This window comes from Hippocampus zosterae, chromosome 1 (genome assembly GCF_025434085.1).
Source record: "Hippocampus zosterae strain Florida chromosome 1, ASM2543408v3, whole genome shotgun sequence".
Taxonomy (NCBI): domain Eukaryota; kingdom Metazoa; phylum Chordata; class Actinopteri; order Syngnathiformes; family Syngnathidae; genus Hippocampus; species Hippocampus zosterae.
This window is the reverse complement of record NC_067451.1, coordinates 32,658,630-32,680,000: the sequence shown is the minus strand read 5'-3', so window position 1 is coordinate 32,680,000 and position 21,371 is coordinate 32,658,630. Positions and strand designations below refer to the sequence as shown.

Sequence of the window (21,371 nt, the reverse complement as noted above, 5' to 3'; positions counted from 1 at the left end):
TTGGGTAATTAAAATCACATAAGAGCCTCTTGAAATGGAGTAAAATCGGCTCTTGCGTGGGTGCCATCTTTGTTTTAAACATTGATGAGGCTTGTACGGTAAAGACATCACCTTCAAGGGAAATGAAAATACAAGAGGAGTAGAAAAATGTGAATTTTAACAGATGTTTCCTCTGTTTCAAATGACTACCTGCAGCAACTTGAATAGTTTCATATTAATAACATTAACATGAAAATTCTGAATGGGCCTGCTGGATCGCACTGCAGAACAATTTGAACCGTTGTTCTCAATTAAAACTCTTTCACTGATCTGAACAAAAGGTAAACTTATACATGCTAGAAAACCTTTTTTTTTTTTGCAATTTTTTTCAATGGGAATGGGCCAAACAAATTGAAGTTGGAACAATTAAAACAAATTTGGACATTAAAAGTCAATCGAAAAATGACCACATATTTAATTTGGGATTTTATTTTGAAATATCGAAAAACAAAATTAATAGGATTGAGCCAAACAGTATACATTTGGAGGTAAATCTCCCACATTTTAATTTGGGGCTTTGATTTCAAAATTCGTGTTTAAAAATGGATTACAAAAATGGGCTGAACAATTTAAAATGGAATTTTTTGAATCGGGAAAAATCAGGAAATCAGATGTAAGTCTCTCAAGAAAAAATAAATTGGGGGCTGGTGGCGGGAGGATTGTGCGATTTTGAAAATAAAATAGAATAGGACTGAGCTAGACAGTTTAAAGTTAGACTGGTTTAAATTGGTCAAAAAAATGTGGTGTTTAATCCGCCCAATATTTTAATTTTGGGTTTTTATTTTGAAATTCTTGGGAATAAAATGGAATAAGAATGACCGGAATGGTTTGATTCGAATGGGTCAAAAAATCTGCACATTAGATGTAAGGCACCATATCAAAAAAGCCTTCTCATGACTCACACACTTACCAAAATTCATGCGGCAGAAACTTTTTTAAAACTGTACAGTTAAGTTAAGTTTCTTCTTTCTTTTCTACTTACATTCTTGCTGCTGGAGGCTGTAAATTTCCCCAGTGTGGGACAAATAAAGGATATCTTATCTTATTTTATCGTATCGAAGCACTGGACCTGACGTTATACACATACAAGAATGGGGGAAATTAGTGCTCCGGCCCGTGCGCGACCCTCTTGAGGATAAAGCCGTTGGTTGGATGGATGGATGGATATATAAAAACTAGCTTTGAGGTCTGAATTTACAATTTTTTGAATTTATGATTTCAAAGTTTCAAAATTAGCCTAAACAGACCACTTTGAACCAGAATGACTGCTTCCCTGTTACTTTTCTGGCATGCCGGTCGACTTAAGATACCAAAATGAAGTGAATTAAATGTATGAATCTACTTCCAACAGAGCAAGGCCTCTATTAGAGGCAAGGTGCTTATAAGAGTGGAGGCCACTGTTTATGTGTACAGGTCCGTGACTGCTTAAATGCATAAACTGATAGAAATGGTCCATTTGGTAAGTGAGTCAGCAGCTCAGACTTGACAACACCCTGCCTAAAATAAACTTTCTTTCAACCTCGCTTTTCTTGCCTGTTTTTATTATTGTGGCTGTGACCTGGAAAACACTGCCTGTTTAAATATGTGCAGTGGTTCAAAGGCCCGTTAAAGACCCGCCGAGTGGTCCGGAGATACTTCGGAAGCCAAACCCTCTTTATGGGTTGTTAGCTTGGCCCCGGACCACGATGACTACATCGAGTCTGACTCCTTTGAGGTCAAAAGTTGAAGTGCTTCAAGCCCAAAAGCACGTGTGTAAACTCATTATACAGTCATTTTATTGAAAAGAGGTAACACATACGCAAGTTTTTAAACTTTTTTGGATGTTTTTCCAAGGAGCTCCTATCATCCATAATATAAGAACATCACATAACCACCGTGTGTAGGCCTACATGTCAGCGTAATTAAGAAGCTTCCCATTTGGCTTTGCCTTTAGATGTGTTCATTGTCGAGATTTCTGGAACTCTGAATGTCCTTTACTCACAATAAATAAATAAATAGACAAATAAATAAATAAATGTGGAAGTTTATTCCCAGTCGTACTTGTACGCCCCATTGTGCACAAGTGTATAAAGTGTGCCGGCATTCTCGTTTTAGTTTTTTTTTTAGCTTCTTTGCTATCCACACAGGACAACTTTGTCCATCATACTATATACGAGCATACTGTACATGAGCATCGCCGTAGGCAAACAGCTCAAAAGAGGGGTCTTATATCTATCTAAAGCAGCTCAAAAGATGGGTCTGGTATCTATCGAGCTATCGCGTTAGCCAGCAAGCTGTGCTGTACTGGAATAATAAGCCTTTCATTCTGAAAAAAACATCACCGTTGTCATGCAGGGATGTAAGATTGACTAAATAGGATTTGTGACAATCATATGAGCTTTTTTACCTCACTTGTATTCTTTGGCGTTCGACTCAGCATGATTTTACTGCTTGGTGCTTTCTACCGCCTTTATTACCATTTCGTCTTACTGTTTATTGTGTATGTTAAATAGCTCCATGTACAGCACTTTGTATGCAGCGATGGCTGTTTGAAAGTGCTCTATAAATACTGTTAACTTGACTTGACTTGACTTTTAATTGGCGATGATGCTGTAGTAGGAAGCAGTAACCCTAACCCCAGCAGCAATCGCTGCGAGGTCCCTATTTTTTCTGAAGAAATGAATGGTTTATTAGATTTGATTTCTTGGCGCATCAGTGCTCATATCCCTGGCATCCAGCCATAACTTTGAACCTCTGAAATAGTTTCTTTTTAAGAGACCCAAAAAAGAAGATGCTTCTTCAACTATTAACATTCCGTCATCAAAGAGAGCAAACCATTTCAACACTTAATATTGGTCAGTAGTTTGTAATAACAAAACCCCCCAAGAGTGGACTGATCAATAGCATTGATTTAAAAAAAATATGAATCTTGTGATTTATGAGGTTTTGCCCCGACATTTGTGATATGCAGGTGTAAACTTCTTACTTTGTAAAGAGATACGAAATAATTTGGTGCAAATAATTATGCGGCCCCCAAAACTATGATTCAGGGACACCAGTTCGAGAGCCACTCATTTAGAATATCTTTAGACTGTCAAGTAGGATGCATGAGGCTGAAAACCAAGGGAAAAGAGATGGCCATTTGTCTTTGTCAGAAGCACCACCGCAGGACATGTTTACTCTCCAGAGCATCCAGAGGCAAGCCTGCAGCATCTGCTTTCTTCACTACAGTCATTTTCTGGGGCAGAAGTGTTGAATTTTTTGATACATTTTTAGATACTTACCAGGTGGCACCTGACTCTCTTGAAGAGGTTTGGTCAAAATCTGACCTAGTTGGGTTGAGATGTTTCGAGTTTGATGGGGGTTTTTTGTTTGTTTGTTTTTTTGCAAAGGAAAATTGTATGCCAACTTCCTTCCACATGCCCCAACGAAATGACTCCCCCTCACAACATCTGTGTCCCGTATATACGAGTATTAGCATTTATTTAGTCTCATAACAATGATGCTTTATCATCAACTTTTTGCTGGAATCTGAGAAAAGTGTGGGGGAAGATTGGTGTTCGCTGCAAGTGCCGTTATCCAAATAACTTAAAAGGCCACGACATTGATGACAACATGGAGTTAACAGAGACCAGAGAGATTGCATTTAAATGCTCTCTCTCTAGGCATGATTCATACCAGCTTGATTTAATGCCGGTGCTCTGACGTCACATGGGCCTTTTCATTGCTTCATGGCAGCCTGCTGAGTGTAACGGGAGGGGGTGTCGTTCAGCTAAGGACTTTACTCACAAAGAAGGAAACAGTGCTACCTAGAGGCATGTTTTTATCCTTTGCACCTATTTTGTTGTGCATTACTTAAATAGGTGATATTATAAACATAAGGCCAATGTGTGTGTGAGTGTGTGTGTGTGTGTAAGTTGTATAATAATAATGATGATAATAATAATAATAATACATTTCATTTGTAAGCGCCTTTCAAAACACTCACGGACAATTTACAACCAAAACAAGAACAATAAAACCACAGACAAAATTATAAATAATAAAAGGAGAGATTAATTTTAAAAAACAATAATATATAAAATTATTAAAACATAAATAAATAACATTGAGTTTAAAATGTCTTTAAGGAAGATTAAATACATGACAATGAAAAACAACCACAAATAAATAACCATTAAAATGACTGAAAATTATTATTCAATAAATGCATTTAAGGGCGGCCCAGTGGTCCAGTGGTTTGCACGTTGACTTCACAGTGCAGAGGTACTGGGTTCAGTTCCAGCTCCGGCCTCCCTGTGTGGAGTTTGCATGTTTTCTCCGGGTGCTCCGGTTTCCTCCCATGTTCCAAGGACATGCAAGGCAGGCTGATTGGACACACTAAATTGTCCCTAGGTGTGGGTGTGCATGGTTGTTCGTCTCTGTGTGCCCTGCGATTGATTGGCTGGCAACCAATTTTTAGGATGCTCCCAAAACGTTTTTGTGTGAATGCACACAGTGTCATGATTCGGTTTGGGATCAACAGGTGGCACTGTAGGGCTCTCCCTGCAGCTGCACACCTGTTGGTCATTATGTAATTAGTGATTTAAAAGGACTCTCAGCCCGAACACTCAGTGTCGGGTCATTGTTTGCTCTTGACTTCTGTCATGTTTGTTTGTTGCCGTTTGTCTGCTGGTGTCAGATTTGTTTTGGTCATGGTTGTGTTTTAGCTTCAGTTGTGATTTTTGTTTGCTACTTTGGACTTTGTTTGTTTTGGATTTAGTTTTCTGCGTTTTAATACAATCTTTCAAGTACACCCTGCTCCTTCCTCTTGCCTGGTTTTTGGGGTCCACCACCACCTTGCAACGTGACATACAGTAATGTAATTGAAAATCATCAAACTTCTAAAAATGTCTACTCAAATTGGATCGTTTTGAATTTAATTGTTATAAGCTTATATAATCCATTTTATTCAATTCAATAATTTCGCAATAACTTCAAACAACAAAACGGCTTACTGGTGTTTAATGTGTAAAACTACTACTAAGACAACTTGAATATGTAGTGAACTTTGTACTCCCATTATTATTTTGCTCCTTATCTGTTTTACAAATGCGATAAGCTAAATTTGCTGAGTGTAGGCGAGGGTGAGAAAGCCGCAACGTCAAGATTTGAAACAGCCAATTTAGCATGTTCCGACTCTCATGTATCTGTCATATATTATCAGCCCTTGTTGTTATTTGTTGTGCTCGACTGCTCGTGTTTGCTCTTATTACATTTTGTTGACATGGAGACACAGTCGGCTGCTTCTTAAAACCTGCTTGCCATCAGAATCTGAGTGAGGACAACCCAAAAGCTGCGTAAATAAAAGAGAACCACAATACAAAAATCCTCAAAGTGGTGCGGATTAAAATGAGACACATTTTAAGACCAACCCAAAATTACACTTGATTAAACTTAGACGAGTGTAAATCTCTAAAATTCAGACCTGTTAAAGTCATTATAAATCCTCCAAACATTTTGTAGCTGCGGTTAAGGCAACCCTGAATCCCTAAATTAGAACAGTTTAGAACAAAATGACGGGCGGCCCGGTAGTCGACTGATTAGCACGTTGACTTTACAGTGCTATTCAATTCCAGCTCCTTCCTGTGTGGAGTTTGCATGTTCTCCCCTTGTTTGCGTGGGGTTTCTCCCACATTCCAAACACATGCATGGCAGGCTGATTGAACACTCCAAATTGTCCCTAGGTGTGAGTGTGAGCGCGGATGGTTGTTCGTCTCCGTGTGCCCTGCGATTGGCTTGCAACCGGTTCAAGGTGGCCCCCACCTACGCCTAAGACAGCTGGGATATGCTCCAGCACCTCCCGCAACCCTAGTGAGGATAAAGTGGTTCGGAAAATGAATGAATGAATGAATGAATGAATGAATGAATGCAACAACATGACCCCAAATCTCCGTAGGTGTGCAGTTTAAAACATCACCGTAATTCCCTTAAAAAATTGCACGGGCATAAGTAGGACTACCAAATATTCCCCTAAAAAACGTACAGGAAAAAGTAACACGACAAAGAAAAATCACCTAAAAAATTACACATATTACACCGACACTACAATAAATACCTGAAGGTTCCACAAGTAAAAGTCAGACTCCTGTAAATACTCCAAAAGTTGCATTTTACAACAAGTATACCTTAAACCCCCCAAAATTGGTGCAGGTTAAAATAACATTACCAGAAATACGCCAAAACTTGGATGGGTAAAATTTAGATTACTGCTAAAAAATTACACATTCTAGAAAAAGAATACCTGTACCATAAATCCCCTGAGGGTTGCACAGGTGATAGTCAGACTCCCGTAAATTCCTCCAAAAGTTGCAGTTTACAACAGCAACACCTTAAATCCTGCCAAAGTTGTGCAAGGTTAAAATAACATGACTGTAAATATCGTCAAAATTGTGCAAGTTGAAATCCAAGTGATATAAATCATGCAATAAATAATGCTGTCACAAATCCCCTAAAGGTTGCACAAATTACAGCAAGACTATGTTAAACTACAGCAAAGGTTATTCATGTTTAAGTATAGTTACTCCCTCAAACATTGTACAGGAGATTAGCGTAAATACCCCCAAATTGAACAGGTTACACAAAAATAAAAATACTTTCAAAACTCTAAAAATTGCACAGGTACCATAAGTCCTCCCAAAATTGCAAAAGGTGCAACAAATCTATACCTGCAACTCCCCTTACAGGAGTTTAGTCTTCTGAGGTTGTTGTTTTTATTTTCATCTGCGAGAACAGAGATCGGTAATGTAAAGTCCGAATTTTGACTGTATTCTCGCGGTTATGACTTTAAAGTTTGAATTCTCACTTTGTGGAGTCATGAATTGAGGGGAACATCAGCGTGTGGCGTGGCTTTGAGGAGAGTACGTCATGTCGTCACCTTGCGATGTTTGGCATGGGCGAGGAGTGTCGGAGGACATCGTTTCACTTTTGGAGTAGCAGAGGGTGACTCAACAGGTCAGTAGGTGAGGGAGAAGCAAGGAGGAGGTACCAGAAAACTTCAAGGGTCCACACAAGCTAGGTTCAAAGACATTCTCAAGGAAGGAAAGAAACTGTTTTTCCCAGATGGAATTTCTCCTCAAGGATCAGAATTGGACTTTCAGTTTCATGTGTGGTATTTCAAACAAAACTGCCTCACTCAGAAAACCTGCCGGTCCATTGGCGATATATACAAAGCTGCAAAACCAACATGGTTGCGCTTTCACATTGCAATAACGGCAAGAGATGACCAAGATGATGACAGCACAGCGTCCGAAGATGTCTTGGTTATGTCACACAATGGCAGTGAATACCTCTCCGTGGAAAAATTGAAGAGGTCTCTATTGAATCAAGTGATATTTACATGTGACATTACTGTTATTGAGAAATGACTTTTGGTCCAACACGGAACACAGAGGAAGATGCAAATGTCACACTGATCGATGATGGACCGCCTGATCCACTAGATGTGATGACAATAACTCTCACTCCACTAACACGTTGAATATGATGATAGCAATCTCTGAAAATGCAGTCTTGAACAAATCCTTCACTGTGAAACGCATACTCCCAAATCAGACAGAAGCAGACCTTGGATCTGAAGTAGATCTAAGAGATGTTCTCATCTGCTTCTGGCAGGAATTCTATGACCGATGCGCCCTTGGTACATCAATTAAAGTGCCATTTATTTGCCATGACTTTTTTTCACAGAAAAGTGTGAAGCAGTTGGGAGAATCCTTTGAAAGTGTTATCAAGACTATTGCCGTTTCCCCAATTTCTGCAATTTGTGAGCAATCAGGAGTGTGAAGTTTGGTTGGGAGCAATGAATGACTTTTCAGAAGTGGACCTAGATGATCTTGTGGAAGTTCTTGACAGCTATGGGTCTAGGAAAAGAATCTCTGCTGAAACCTTTCCCATAATACTGCAGGAAAAAGCGCACAAAGAGTTCAAAAGTTTTTGTTTTTGACTGCTGGAGGCAGGTTACTCTTCACCGTGTCTTCATTAGTCCTGGAGCACTGAACAAGTTGTGCTCTGACTTGCAACCTACTTCAAAAGGTCTGCCAACTGCTGAAAATTGTCAACTGATTTTACCCCAAAGTAGAAGGAAGTGGTAAATCACCTGAAAAGGTTCATCCGAGAGTTGGATGAACTCGAGCTTCAGAGATTTATCCGTTTTGGCACTGGATCTGATCATGTTGTAACAGCACCGTTCTTGAGGAGTTCCAGTATTTGCCCAGAACGTTGCTCAGGTTAAAATGAGACTGCCATTAAAAATAAAAATAAAACTATTAAATTAGACACCAGACTCTCACCATCACGATGGCTCTTCAACCGCAGTCCGCTGTCTGATATTCATGTTACTTAGACCAGTGGTCCCTAAGCCATTTGGTCATTTGGCTGCACAGAAAGAATACATAACATACATGACTTCAGTTTTATTTATTTTGCAATCTGAAAGCTGTTTTATTTGGAAAAATTACCGGATTCTCTGTTACATCCGCCTACAGTATGTCACTCCTGACGCAGGTGAAGGAGCTCGGTCACGTGATAGATTGCCGCTAAAATGAAATCTAGGAGCTAGCAAAATGAGTAAAAAAAAACAGAGAAGGTTTCTTTGGGAAGGGGAAAATGCCCAGCCAGGAGACAGAAGAGGAGCCTACAACTTTCCAGAAAAAGAAGGCTAAATTTAATAGACAGTATCAGAACACCTACTTAAAATACGGATTTATCTCAACGGGAGATTCCCAAGCATCAAGCCTTATCTGCATAATATGGCTAAAGTCATATTTTTCATGCACATTGTATTTGTGGTGTATCTTATTTTAAGGCACGTTTAAACGTTACCATAGTGACCAGAGGGTGTTGCGGCCAAATAGGACGTTCCTCGTTTCATGATTCGTGTTTATTATTCTGTTTAGAAAATACCACTGTATCATGCAGGTCATATCATATTATTTTCTTGTATTTATCCACCACACCTTAAAAGGTCGGGGACCGCTGAGTTAGATGTCTTAAGTGGTATTACATTGACGTCAAAGCCAAATGTTTTCAGGCTCCAGCAACAAAGGAACGGGCCTCACACTTTTAGGGAGTGTACGGCGCATGTTGAACGCTACTCCGAAGCCATCCCTTCTGCTGCGACATTATATACTGGCTGGAATATTTCTCAAATGGAGAAAGTTCCGGGCAACACAGTTAAAGCAGCAGCACTATTAGCGTCCATCATGTGCTGCCAACGCTCATAGAAATGTGACCCTGGCACTGCACTGCGAGTGCTTTTGAAAACCCAGTCGCGTAGCAACGCTTTCACCAGGCTGCACAGCGGAAATAATGAAATAAAACTTGTGCACAAAACAAATGCCTTTCACCTTGCCGGACGTGCATTTTCACTTTTCATTTGAAAAGATGTTGAAGTCAGTAAAATGCTAAGGGAAAAGAGTAGCCTTTGTTCTGATATTCTTTCTCGAAATGTGAATAGGAAAATCGTATTTGTTAGCACAATGCTAATTTATCGGCGTGTCATCTGGACTTTTAACAAATCTTTTCTTCTGAAGTATATGCATATGTCCAACACTAGATAAAAATTAAAGTAAACATTAAAAGGTCCATTAAAAGGACCGCCGCACAAGGCGGAGAAAGTACAGACATGTCCTCCCGTCCGTCATCATGGGGAATGTAAGATCGCTCCCTAATAAGATGGATGAGCTGGTGGCGCGAACGCGACATCAAAGGGAGTACCGCGAGGCTAGCCTAATGCTACTCACAGAATCGTGGCTAACAGCGATCACTCCGGACACACATGTCGAGTTGGAAGGCTTCCAACTCATACGTGCGGACAGGAATGAAGGGAGTGGAAAGAGAAAAGGTGGGGGACTTGCTGTTTTTGTGAACGACAAATGGTGCAATCCGGGGCATATCACGATCAAAGACAAACTCTGCAACCGGGACATTGAGCTGCTAGCCTTTAGCCTCAGGCCCCATTATCTCCCGAGGGAATTCTCACACGTAATAGCCGTGACAGTGTACATCCCCCCGTCGGCTAATAGTGATGCAGCGTGTGATGCCCTGATGACTGTCGTGAGCAGGCTGCAAACACAGTCCCCCAACGCCCTGCTGATCATCTCTGGGGACTTCAACCATGTCTCTCTGTCGTTCTCCTTTTCAACCTTCAAGCAGTATGTAACCTGTGCCACTAGAGACAATAATATTTTGGACTTGTTTTATGCCAATACCAAGGAGGCATATAAACCCCTCGCCCTCCCCCCTCTTGGAAGAGCAGACCACAACTTTGTATTTCTCGAGCCTGTGTACAAACCCCTGGTGCACAGGCAGCCAACTGTGACCAGAATGGTCAAGACATGGTCATCGGAAGCTGAAGATGCTCTGCGGGACTGCTTCGCGACAACCAGGTGGGAACTCTTCAGCGAGGTTCATGGGGAGGACATTGATGCACTCACTGACACCATCACGGATTATATAAACTTCTGTGAGGAGAACACCGTACCCACCAGAACTCTGCGGTGTTTTTCCAACAACAAACCATGGATTAATCCTGACATAAAGACCCTGCTGAAGGAGAAGAAGAGAGCTTTTCAGTCGAGAAACAGAGAGGAGCTGAAGGCCGTGCAGATTCGGCTGAGAAGAAAGATCCGGGAGGGGAAGAAGATATACAGGATGAAATTGGAGGACCAGTTACAGGTCAGCAATGTCACTGGTGTCTGGAGGGGCCTGAAAACCATCTCAGGCCATGACAGCCCAAAGACAGTGATCGAGAAGGACAAGGACTGGGCAGATGGACTGAACCATTTTTTCAACCGTTTCGATCAGTCGTCTGTCCCTTCCCCCAACCACAAACTGCAACCTCTCTCACTGAGGACTTCTTCTCCTCCCCCTCCTCTTTCGACCAGCTCTCATCAACCCAGTATATCACCTGGTTCCTGCCTGTCCGTCACAACAGAGCAGGTAAGGAACCAACTGAGGAAGATGAATGTGAGGAAGGCAGCAGGTCCGGACAAGATCAGTTCCCGGCTCCTCAGGACCTGCTCTGACCAGCTGTGTAACATTGTCCAGCACATCTTCAACCTGAGCCTGAAGCTGGGCAGAGCTCCACAGCTGTGGAAAACTTCGTGCCTGGTCCCAGTGCCCAAGACCCCCCACCCTAAGGAGCTGAACAGCTACAGACCGGTGGCGCTGACGTCTCACCTGATGAAGACGCTGGAGAGACTCATCCTCGCCCACCTTCGACCGCTGGTGAGCCCGTCACTGGACCCGCTGCAGTTTGCCTATCAGCCTGGCATCGGCGTGGAAGACGCCATTATCTACCTCCTCCACTCAGTGCTGTCACACTTGGAGAAGGCTGGGAGCACTGTGAGAATCATGTTCTTTGATTTCTCCAGTGCCTTCAACACCATCCAGCCCAATTTGCTGGGAGGCAAACTGCAGAACGCCGGAGTGGACCACCATCTCACAGCATGGATCATAGACTACCTCACAAATCGGCGGCAGTACGTGAGATTGCAGAGCTGTCACTCAGACCGGCTTCTCTGCAGCACTGGAGCGCCGCAGGGGACTGTTCTGGCTGCATTCCTGTTCATCCTCTACACCTCGGACTTCAGACACGACACTCCAAACTGCCACCTTCAGATGTTCTCCGATGACTCTGCGATTTTTGGCCTCATTACAGAAGGGGACGATCGGGAGTACAGGGGACTGACAAAGGACTTTGTGGACTGGTGCCAGCAGAATCTCCTCCAGATCAACCCTAGGAAAACTAAGGAGTTGGTTGTGGATTTCTGCAGGAAAAAGTCCTCACCAGCACCGATGAACATCCAGGGTATGGACATAGAGAGGGTGACCTCCTACAAGTACCTTGGTGTTCTTCTGAACGACAAACTGGACTGGTCTACAAACACGGACACCCTGATTAGGAAAGGACAGAGGCGACTCTTCCTACTCAGGAAACTGAGGTCTTTTGGGGTTCAGGGGTCACTCCTTAAGACGTTCTATAACTCGGTGGTGGCCTCGGCCATCCATTATGGCATTGTCTGCTGGTCAGGCAGCATCTCGGCCCGGGACAGAAAGAGACTGGAGCGACTGGTCAGGAAGGCCAGTTCTGTCCTGGGTTGCTCCCTTGACACTCTGGAGGAGGTGGGCAACAGAAGGATGCTAACTAAGCTAAAAGCTATGATGGCCAGTCCCTCCCACCGCCTCCAGCCCGCCCTGACAGCACTTGGTAGCTCCTTCAGCCAGAGACTGTTACACCCGCGCTGCAAGAAGGAGAGATACCGACGCTCGTTCCTACCGACTGCTGTCAGGCTCATGAATAAAAAATAACAATCATAATAATAATAATAATTTTTATCCATTTGTGTTCATATTGTATTTAATTGAAAGATGTTTGTTGTTGTTTTTTTTCTCTTTCTCCTTTCTTCTTTCCACATACATTCTTGCTGCTGGAGGCTGTAAATTTCCCCATTGTGGGACGAATAAAGGTTATCTTATCTTATCTTATCTTATCTTAAAAAGTAAGATGAAATAAAAGTAAACCACGTACATATACCTAAAGCATATTCATTCATTCATTCATTTACCGTTCCACTTAACCTCACAAGGGTCGCGGGTACCGGTACATACTTTTAAGTATATATTGTATACACACACACACACACACACACACACACACACACATATATATATATATATATATATATATATATACTTTTAATAGTACATGAATAAATACACTCTTCATAAAATCAAAACAGTTAGAATAAACATTAATAAAAGAAACTACAAAACAATGAATAACAATACAATGGATGAAAATCAAACCAACACAAATAGGAAATAAAATAGTCATGCATCCAGCCTCATAGTCACGTATGTACTCCCACAGGCAAGTGTGCACTCCGACAGCTGTGTATGTACTCCCACGGTTGTGTTTTCTGCACTCGCTCACAGTCTTGTATGGACTCCCACAGTCACCTATGTATTCCAACAGTCAAGTATATTATGTATCCACAATCATGTATGTCACCCACTGTTGTGTATAATGTACTCTCCAAAATGTGTGTAGATATTTTTAAATTGCGTATGTACTCCTGCAGTCATATACTGCATGTACGCCCAAATGTATGTATCTAATCCAACAATTGTGAATATACATCCACAGGCATGTCATCCATAGTCATGTATGCAGTCCTAAAGTTGTGCATGTACTCCACCGTCATGTATGTAAATCTACATTTATGTACTGTCACAGGAGTGTACTGTATGTATTCCTCCTACCTTCTGTGTGTATGTACTGCCGTAGTCATGTATCCCCCTGCCCCAGCCATGCATGTACTCCCACAGCCATGTTTGGATTCCCATTGTCCTGTATTTAAGCCGTTACTGTGAATACAGTATACACAAACGGGTGAGTATGCACTGCCACCGCCATGAAGTCACAGTCGTGCATGTACTCCCACAGTCATGTCTGCACTCACCAAAGTTGTGCATGCACTCCCACGTGTCTGCGCTGCTGTACTCAAGATGACTCTTGTAAGGTCTAAAACGTGGTTTCAAATAACTTGGTAGGAATCATTTTAATATGTGGGGTGAGATCGTCTCTCCCCTCAGATTGTGAGTCAAGACTAATACCCATAATTGCTGAGTGCCGCTTTTCTTTTCCTGCTTTTTTGTCGTTTGTTTATTTTAGTTTTAGTTTTTTTTTTTTTTTTTTTTTACAAAAGGAGGGTATGGCTGTACACTTGGCTGTTGAACACGAGGCTCTGTCTATTTATATCTTGGCCCATAGATGTTTTTCTGGATGGCAGAAATCCAGCGCAAACAAGTTATTACCAACGCTCGACCGAGACATGCGAGGAAGACGGTTGAAAGGAATGTAAATGATCATTCGTTAGAATTTTTATGTGCAGATGGGATCAGTTTAGTGGACAGGCGGCGACGTGAAAGGAGATAGGACCACTAAAATTATTCCTCTTTGGCACGTGCAGATGCAATCTTTCACAACCTTTCAATTTGTAACACAAGATTTAAACGTGAGCCCTGCAATGGACAACTGCGGTCCTCTGGCTCCCTCAAGTGGTGCAAGATTGCAGATAATATCTGCGTTTATCTGATGACATTTCACAATAATTAATCGAGGCGGCCCGGTAGGCAGTGGTTAGCACGTCGGCTTCACAGTGCAGAGGTACCGGGTTCGATTCCAGCTCCGGCCTCCCTGTGTGGAGTTTGCATGTTCTCCCCGGGCCTGCGTGGTTTTTCTCTGGGTGCTCTGCTTTCCTCCCACATTCCAAAAACATGCGTGGCAGGCTGATTGAACACTCTAAATTGTCCCTAGGTGTGAGTGTGAGTGTGAGTGTGGATGGTGCCCTGCGATTGGCTGGCAACCGGTTCAGGGTGTCCCCAGCCTACTGCCCGAAGACAGCTGGGATAGGCTCCAGCACCCCCCGCGACCCTAAAGATGAATGAATGAATAATTAATCATCATTTTAAAAGTTAATTTCATGACGCTTATGCTTCGTCATTGGTTTCATGAGGGGTATTTCTTTAAGGGACCGAGGAGACTACTCATTTAAGCATCTTCAGTCATTTGATAATTAAAAGAAAAAAATATACATTAATAAGTCCACAACTGCCTCTGAGTTAAAACGCAATGACAGTGAAGCACGAGTCACAAGATCATTTCATTCCCACGGACAAAATTTTAAAAACGTAAAACATTATTGCTGCCAGCAAGCTTAAGTCAAACAAAATGGAAAAGGAGTTTTTAAACTACTCTTAATATCATTCTTAAAAAGTCCAATTCCTCTGATTTTTAGTAAAACGTGAATACACTGTGATTTCCTTAGCTTTCCATGAAAGCAAAACAAGCCATTCATGGAGATCAGCTGGGGGAAAAATTATACAAATGTTGCCTTTTTTTCTGACATTTTGCAAATTGTGCAGTAATTTCCAAACTTAAAAGAGTGTTGAGAACCAATTTGAAATCCACTGAGGCCGACCAAAAGCTTAAATCACAACTCTGATCAGCATATGAGACCAAGAGCAACCATTCCCACAGTACAGCTTTAAAATCATGTTCCATACAGTATATACTGGATTTAGAAGCTTTTTTTTTGTTCATTCTCCCATTTAATCCCAAGTTTTTCCCCAGACATTTGAAAGGCAAAATCAGATGTCATTGGTAGCCCTTTTAAGTAATCAGTAATAAAAACCTTTCGAGCCCTGTGAATTAAATCATTGTTGTCGTTCACAAATGTGACCGATGGGATTAAATGGGTTAAAATAGCCAGCAAGTTACTTTGGGAGATAATAAAACCAGCCTGGGGTGAGGCCTCCAAATGAACTTTATGACATGCTTAACTTTTGATGTCAACGGGCTAGGCGACGGGATCAGACGTCTCCCTGTCTCATCACCCTCTCCAAAGTAGCTACTTGGTCGCACGGGTGGGTGCAGAGGTGTACCTGCCCTCCGCTTGCAATCCGCGCCCCAACCAGTTCAGGGTGGCCATCCAGTCATTTTTGAAAATAAATTCTTTACAAGCTCTAATAACAATGTTCGCCACTAGATGGCAAACTTTACTCACTGGCACTTCCAACCACAAGACTTTAGCTGTCCATCAGACAAGAAGAGACAGCTTGTCCTGCCTGGCCTCTCGCCATGACCCATTAGGTCAAGGAAATTGTCTATTTGTGGTCAAATAAGAAGCAGATGAGGTGTTCACTGAATTCCTCTGCCTAGTTTGTATAGAGACACTATCAGCCATGAAAAATGGCAACCTAAAACTACAACACTACTACAACACCAATGTCAAAAGTATAAAAATGGCAAAAAAAAACCCATAGCAGTTTGTTTGAAATGCATGAGGAGTTACTTTGTCTTTGTCTTCCAAAAACATGGATATATTCAATACTTAATAGTCTGACAAACACATCCATTCATCTTCTGATCTGCTTAAAACAACAGCTTGATGTCTGCTGCGCTCTGCTTCACTAAAACCTGGCTCAGTGACCGCCACCCAGATTCCGCGCTACATCTACCCGGCTTCCGCTTTCTCCGAGCCGACCGCGACACGGAGCTATCAGGGAAATCGAAAGGTGGTGGGATTTGCTTCTATATCAACAAAGAATGTTGCACTGATGTCACGAAGCTCGACGCACACTGCAGCCCGGACCTGGAGTCGCTGTCTTTAAACTGCAAGCCATTCTACTCGCCACGTGAGTTCACCTCCTTTTTACTAGTCTGTGTTTACATTGCGCCACAAGCTAACGCTAACACGGCGATACAAACGCTAGCCGAACAAGTAAACAAACTGGAACTAAAATACCCAGAGTCACCCCTGATCATTTTGGGCGATTTTAATAGAGCACATCTTAACCGTGAACATCCCAGAAAAAGCAGCACATCGACTGTTTCACCAGAGAAGGCAACATTCTAGACCACTGCTATACAACAATCAAAAATGCATACCGATCGGTCGCCCGTGCAGCATTGGGTCTTTCTGACCACAATTTAATCCACTTAATACCTACATACAGACAGAAACTCAAATGTGTTAAACCGGTTGTTAAGACTGTGAAAAAATGGACAGATGAAGCAAAGCTAGCTCTACAAGAATGCTTAGACTGCACTGATTGGGGCGTCTTTGAAACTTCAACAGGCACACTGGATGAATACACAGACACTGTAACATCATACATCAGTTTCTGTGAGGACATGTGTGTACCAACGAAGTCCTTCCGCTCCTTCAACAATAACCAGCCATGGTTTACTCCCAAACTCAGGAAAGAGAAAGAGGCCGCATTTAGAAGTGGAGATCGGGCACTGTACAAACATGCCCGAAACCAATTGAAAAGGAAATTAACATCGCAAAGAGAAGCTATGCCGAGAGGCTGAAAAACCAGTTCTCTGCTAACGACTCTGCATCTGTATGGAATGGCCTGAAAGCAATCACTAACTATAGAATGCCATCCCCTCAAACAGTGAACAATAAGGGTCTTGCTAATGAACTAAACATGTTTTTCTGCCGATTTGAAAAGGACCCATTTCCCACACACACCCACCTCTACCAGAAACCACTCTACCTACCACCCCCCCACCCTCTTTTTCTCCACTACAGATTCACGAACAGGACGTGAGACGGCTCTTCAAGCAGCAAAAGATCAAGAAAGCTTCGGGGCCCGACAAAGTGTCCCCCTCCTGCCTGAAAGTCTGCGCTGACCAGCTGGTTCCGGTCTTCACACAAATCTTCAACAGATCCCTGGAGCTGTGTGAGGTCCCATCCTGCTTCAAACAGTCTACCATCATCCCAGTTCCCAAGAAATCGGCAACATCGGAACTGAACGACTATAGGCCTGTCGCCCTGACGTCTGTGGTCATGAAGTCCTTTGAACGCCTTGTTCTGAACCACCTAAAGAACGTCACTGGACCCCTGCTGGACCCTCTCCAGTTTGCCTACCGGGCAAACAGGTCTGTGGAAGACGCAGTCAGCATAGGTCTGCACTACATCCTCAAGCACCTCGACAGCACAGGGACCTACGCAAGGATTCTGTTTGTGGATTTCAGCTCTGCGTTCAACACCATCATCCCGGAACTCCTCACACCCAAACTACTCCACCTCGGTGTGTCCCCTACGATCTGCCAGTGGATCCTCAGCTTCCTGATGGGACGGACACAACAGGTGAGACTGGGAGCAACAACATCATCAATACGCACCACCAGCACTGGAGCCCCACAGGGATGTGTCCTCTCGCCACTGCTCTTCTCTCTCTACACAAACGATTGCACCTCAACAGATCCAGATGTCAAACTCATAAAGTTCGCAGACGACACCACGGTCATCGGTCTCATCAAAGACGGCGACGAGTCTGCGTACCGCCAACAAGTGGAGCAGCTGGAGCTCTGGTGCAGCCGACACAACCTCGTGCTGAACACGCTCAAGACTGTAGAGATGATCGTGGACTTCAGGAAAGATTCTTCTCCACAGTTGCCCCTAACACTATCCAACTGCCCTGTGTCAACCGTCGAGACCTTCAAGTTCCTGGGAATCACAGTCTCCCAGGACATGAAGTGGGAAGTCAACACCATCTCCATCCTGAAAAGGGCCCGGCGGCGGATGTACTTCCTAAGGCTGCTGAGGAAGCATGGCCTGCTACAGGAGGTGCTACGACAGTTCTACACGGCAGTCATCGAATCAATCCTGTGTTCTTCCATCACGGTTTGGTTTGGGGCCGCCACAAAAAAGGACAAAATCCGACTTCAACGGACAGTTAGGACGGCAGAAAAAATCGTTGGCGCCGCCCTACCCACTCTTGAGGACTTGCACACTGCAAGAATCAAGACAAGGGCACGGAAAATCCTCCTGGATCCCCCGCACCCTGCCCACCACCTTTTTCAGCCACTCCCCTCAGGCAGACGCTACAGATCCATGCGCACCTAATCCAGTAGACACAAACACCTTCTTCCCTCTAGCCATTAACTCCTTAAACAGTCACTGACTCACTCTTCTTGCACCACAAAATGGTACTACAAAACTACTGGTTACTCTAAAATGGTTCAATGATTTTGTTGTTTACGATGATACTAGTGCAGCGTGTTATACCGGAGACAAATTCCTTGAGTGTTGTACATACTTGGCCAATAAAGATGATTCTGATTCTGATTCTGAAAGTTGGGTGAAGGAGGGATCAAATTATGTGGTTGATTTTTGTTTGCGTCAAAGCCTTTGGACGAGTGCATTATTTATATATAAATTTGAGCATTAAATTATGTTAAGTTACAGTAAGGAGATGTATTTAAAATGACACTTTTGTCATACATCTGGTAGGGAATTGTGCAGTCCTATGTGGTCACCGGTAGTGTTGATGAAAAATTGTGGCCCCCACCCTCATTTAAGTTGCCCGTCCCTGAAGTAAGAAAGCAAACCTCCAAGAAGAAATCAAATTCTATTGTATCTGCAATATGTTGAAATCAGTGGCGGATGCTGGTCTGAAGGGGAAGCTTAATTTTGGCCTACATCATAAAAGGGGTGTTCACACGGCACACATTTGCTCCGGCGCTGCACCGATGTATTTTGTTGCGATATATTTTGCACCGCAGCAAATTGTATGGAGCGTTCACACGTACAAAGCTGCTGAGCGTAACAGCACCGGCACAGCGTCGCTGCAGCCCCACTTGCGTCCACACGGCAGTTTCTGCAGCAGAGCAAAACGACACAAAACAAATGAGCTGTCGTGTTGGTTCTTTTTAAAACGTATACACAACTCAAGCGACTACTGGACAGGCATGTCCTTCTCCTTCTCGGTCTCCGTGCCTTCTGCTCGAGAGTGACCGCCCACGAAATCGTAAATCCACGATGACTTCAATGACACTCAGAAAAGCAAACACTAATGCGCTAAACAGAAAATCAAGAGAGGAAATCACAAAATAAATTATATGGGGGTGGGGGGTTGTGAACACAAAACAAAGGAACAAACTACACAAACAACTCCGAGACAGTCCAGTCTCCTGCAAAGGAAAGATGTTACCAGCCAAGTCTTGTGTCGTTATTAAACAAATACATGACGGAAGTCCGGCAGAGCACGAAAGCAACGCATTCTCGCCATACATACTCTTCACAAGCATTTGCTCTGGAGCAGATTTAACCCAGTTGCGTTCACACGTGCAAATTCATCGCTGCTGCTTTGCAAACGAGCATTTGCTCCGGAGCAAATTTTTAAACCACCTCCCTGAGGTGGATCAAATTTGGTCCGGTGTAAGCCTTTTTCCGGGGCTACGCCGGAGCTAATTTGCACGTGTGAACGCTCTGCTGGGGCAGCCCCGGCGTAGCACCGGACCAAATCTTGCCGTGTGAACATCCCTATAATGTCTCAGTTTATTTATACGTGAATTCTACTCTCCGTTCCTTTTCAAGAATATGATCTGTGACCCTGTGGTGATATAAGTCAGTCTGCGAACACAAGTAACGACAATAAAACCCACCAGAATTTTTTCAACAAAGAGATTTCACAGAAATGACATAATAAAAAAAAAAAAACATCCTCGTCTCACCATATCTCGGGTGGTGTCCGACCACCACAGGCACGACTGTGACCTTTACCTTCCAGGCTCTCTCCAGCTCCTCTCTGAGCCCTTGGTATTTCTCGAGTTTCTCGTGTTTCTTCTTTCTGATGTTTCCATCACTTGGGACCGCTACATCCACTACAACGGCTTTCCTCTGCCCTTTATCTATGATCACGATATCTGGTTGGTTCGCCATTACCATCTTGTCACTCTGGATCTGGAAGTCCCACAGGATCTTCGCTCTGTCATTCTCCACCACCTTCGGAGGTGTTTCCCATTTTGACCTTGGGGTTTCCAGTCCATACTCCGCACAGATGTTTCGGTAGACTATGCCAGCCACCTGGTTATGGCGTTCCATGTAGGCTTTCCTTGCCAGCATCTTACACCCTGCAGTTATGTGTTGGATCGTCTCAGGTGCCTCTTTGCACAACCTACACCTTGGGTCTTGTCTGGTGTGGTATATCTGGGCCTCAATGGCTCTGGTGCTCAGGGCCTGCTCCTGAGCAGCCAGGATGAGTGCCTCTGTGCTGTCCTTCAGGCCAGCCCTCTCTAGCCACTGATAGGACTTCTTGAGATCAGCCACTTCAGTTATGGTCCGGTGGTACATCCCGTGTAGGGGATTGTCCTCCCATGATGGTCCCTTTTCCAGCGCCTCATCCTCTGTTTCCCATTGTCTGAGACATTCTCTGTGTACACCATCCGTTGGAGCCTTCTCCTTGATGTATTCATGGAGCTTGGTTGTTTCATCCTGGACAATGGTTCTTACACTCACTAGTCCTCGGCCTCATTCCTTTCGGCTTGGGTACAGTCTCAGGGTGCTGGATTTGGGATGGAACCCTCCATGCATGGTGAGGAGCTTTCGGGTCTTATTGCCCGGGTCTTATTCTTGCCATTGAGCTGGCTTCTTAGGACTTGCCTCACTCGCTGGAGGTATTTGGCCGTAGCCGCTTTCCTTGTTGCCAGTTCGAGGTTGCCATTGGCTTGTGGTATACCGAGGTACTTGTAGCTGTCCTCAATGTCTGCTATTGTTCCTTCAGGGAGTGAGACCCCTTCAGTGCGGACTACCTTTCCTCTCTTAGTCACCATCCGACTACATTTCTCAAGCCCGAATGACATCCCGATGTCGCTGCTGTAGATCCTGGTTGTGTGGATCAGGGAGTCTATGTCCCTTTTGTGAAAAATGAAGTATGCAACCATGGTTTTAAATCCACTGTAGGCTGAGTACTAGTTTACCTTAGATGTGCACTTTATAATGTTATATTGCTCTGTT

At 43.5% G+C, this 21,371-nt stretch overlaps 1 protein-coding gene across 1 annotated transcript in view; it reads right to left on the bottom strand.

The window, feature by feature from the left end:
- LOC127597287 (uncharacterized) overlaps positions 1-21,371 on the bottom strand; it is a 339,203-nt gene that overhangs the window by 117,087 nt on the left and 200,745 nt on the right. The gene's annotated exons all lie outside the window — the stretch shown is intronic.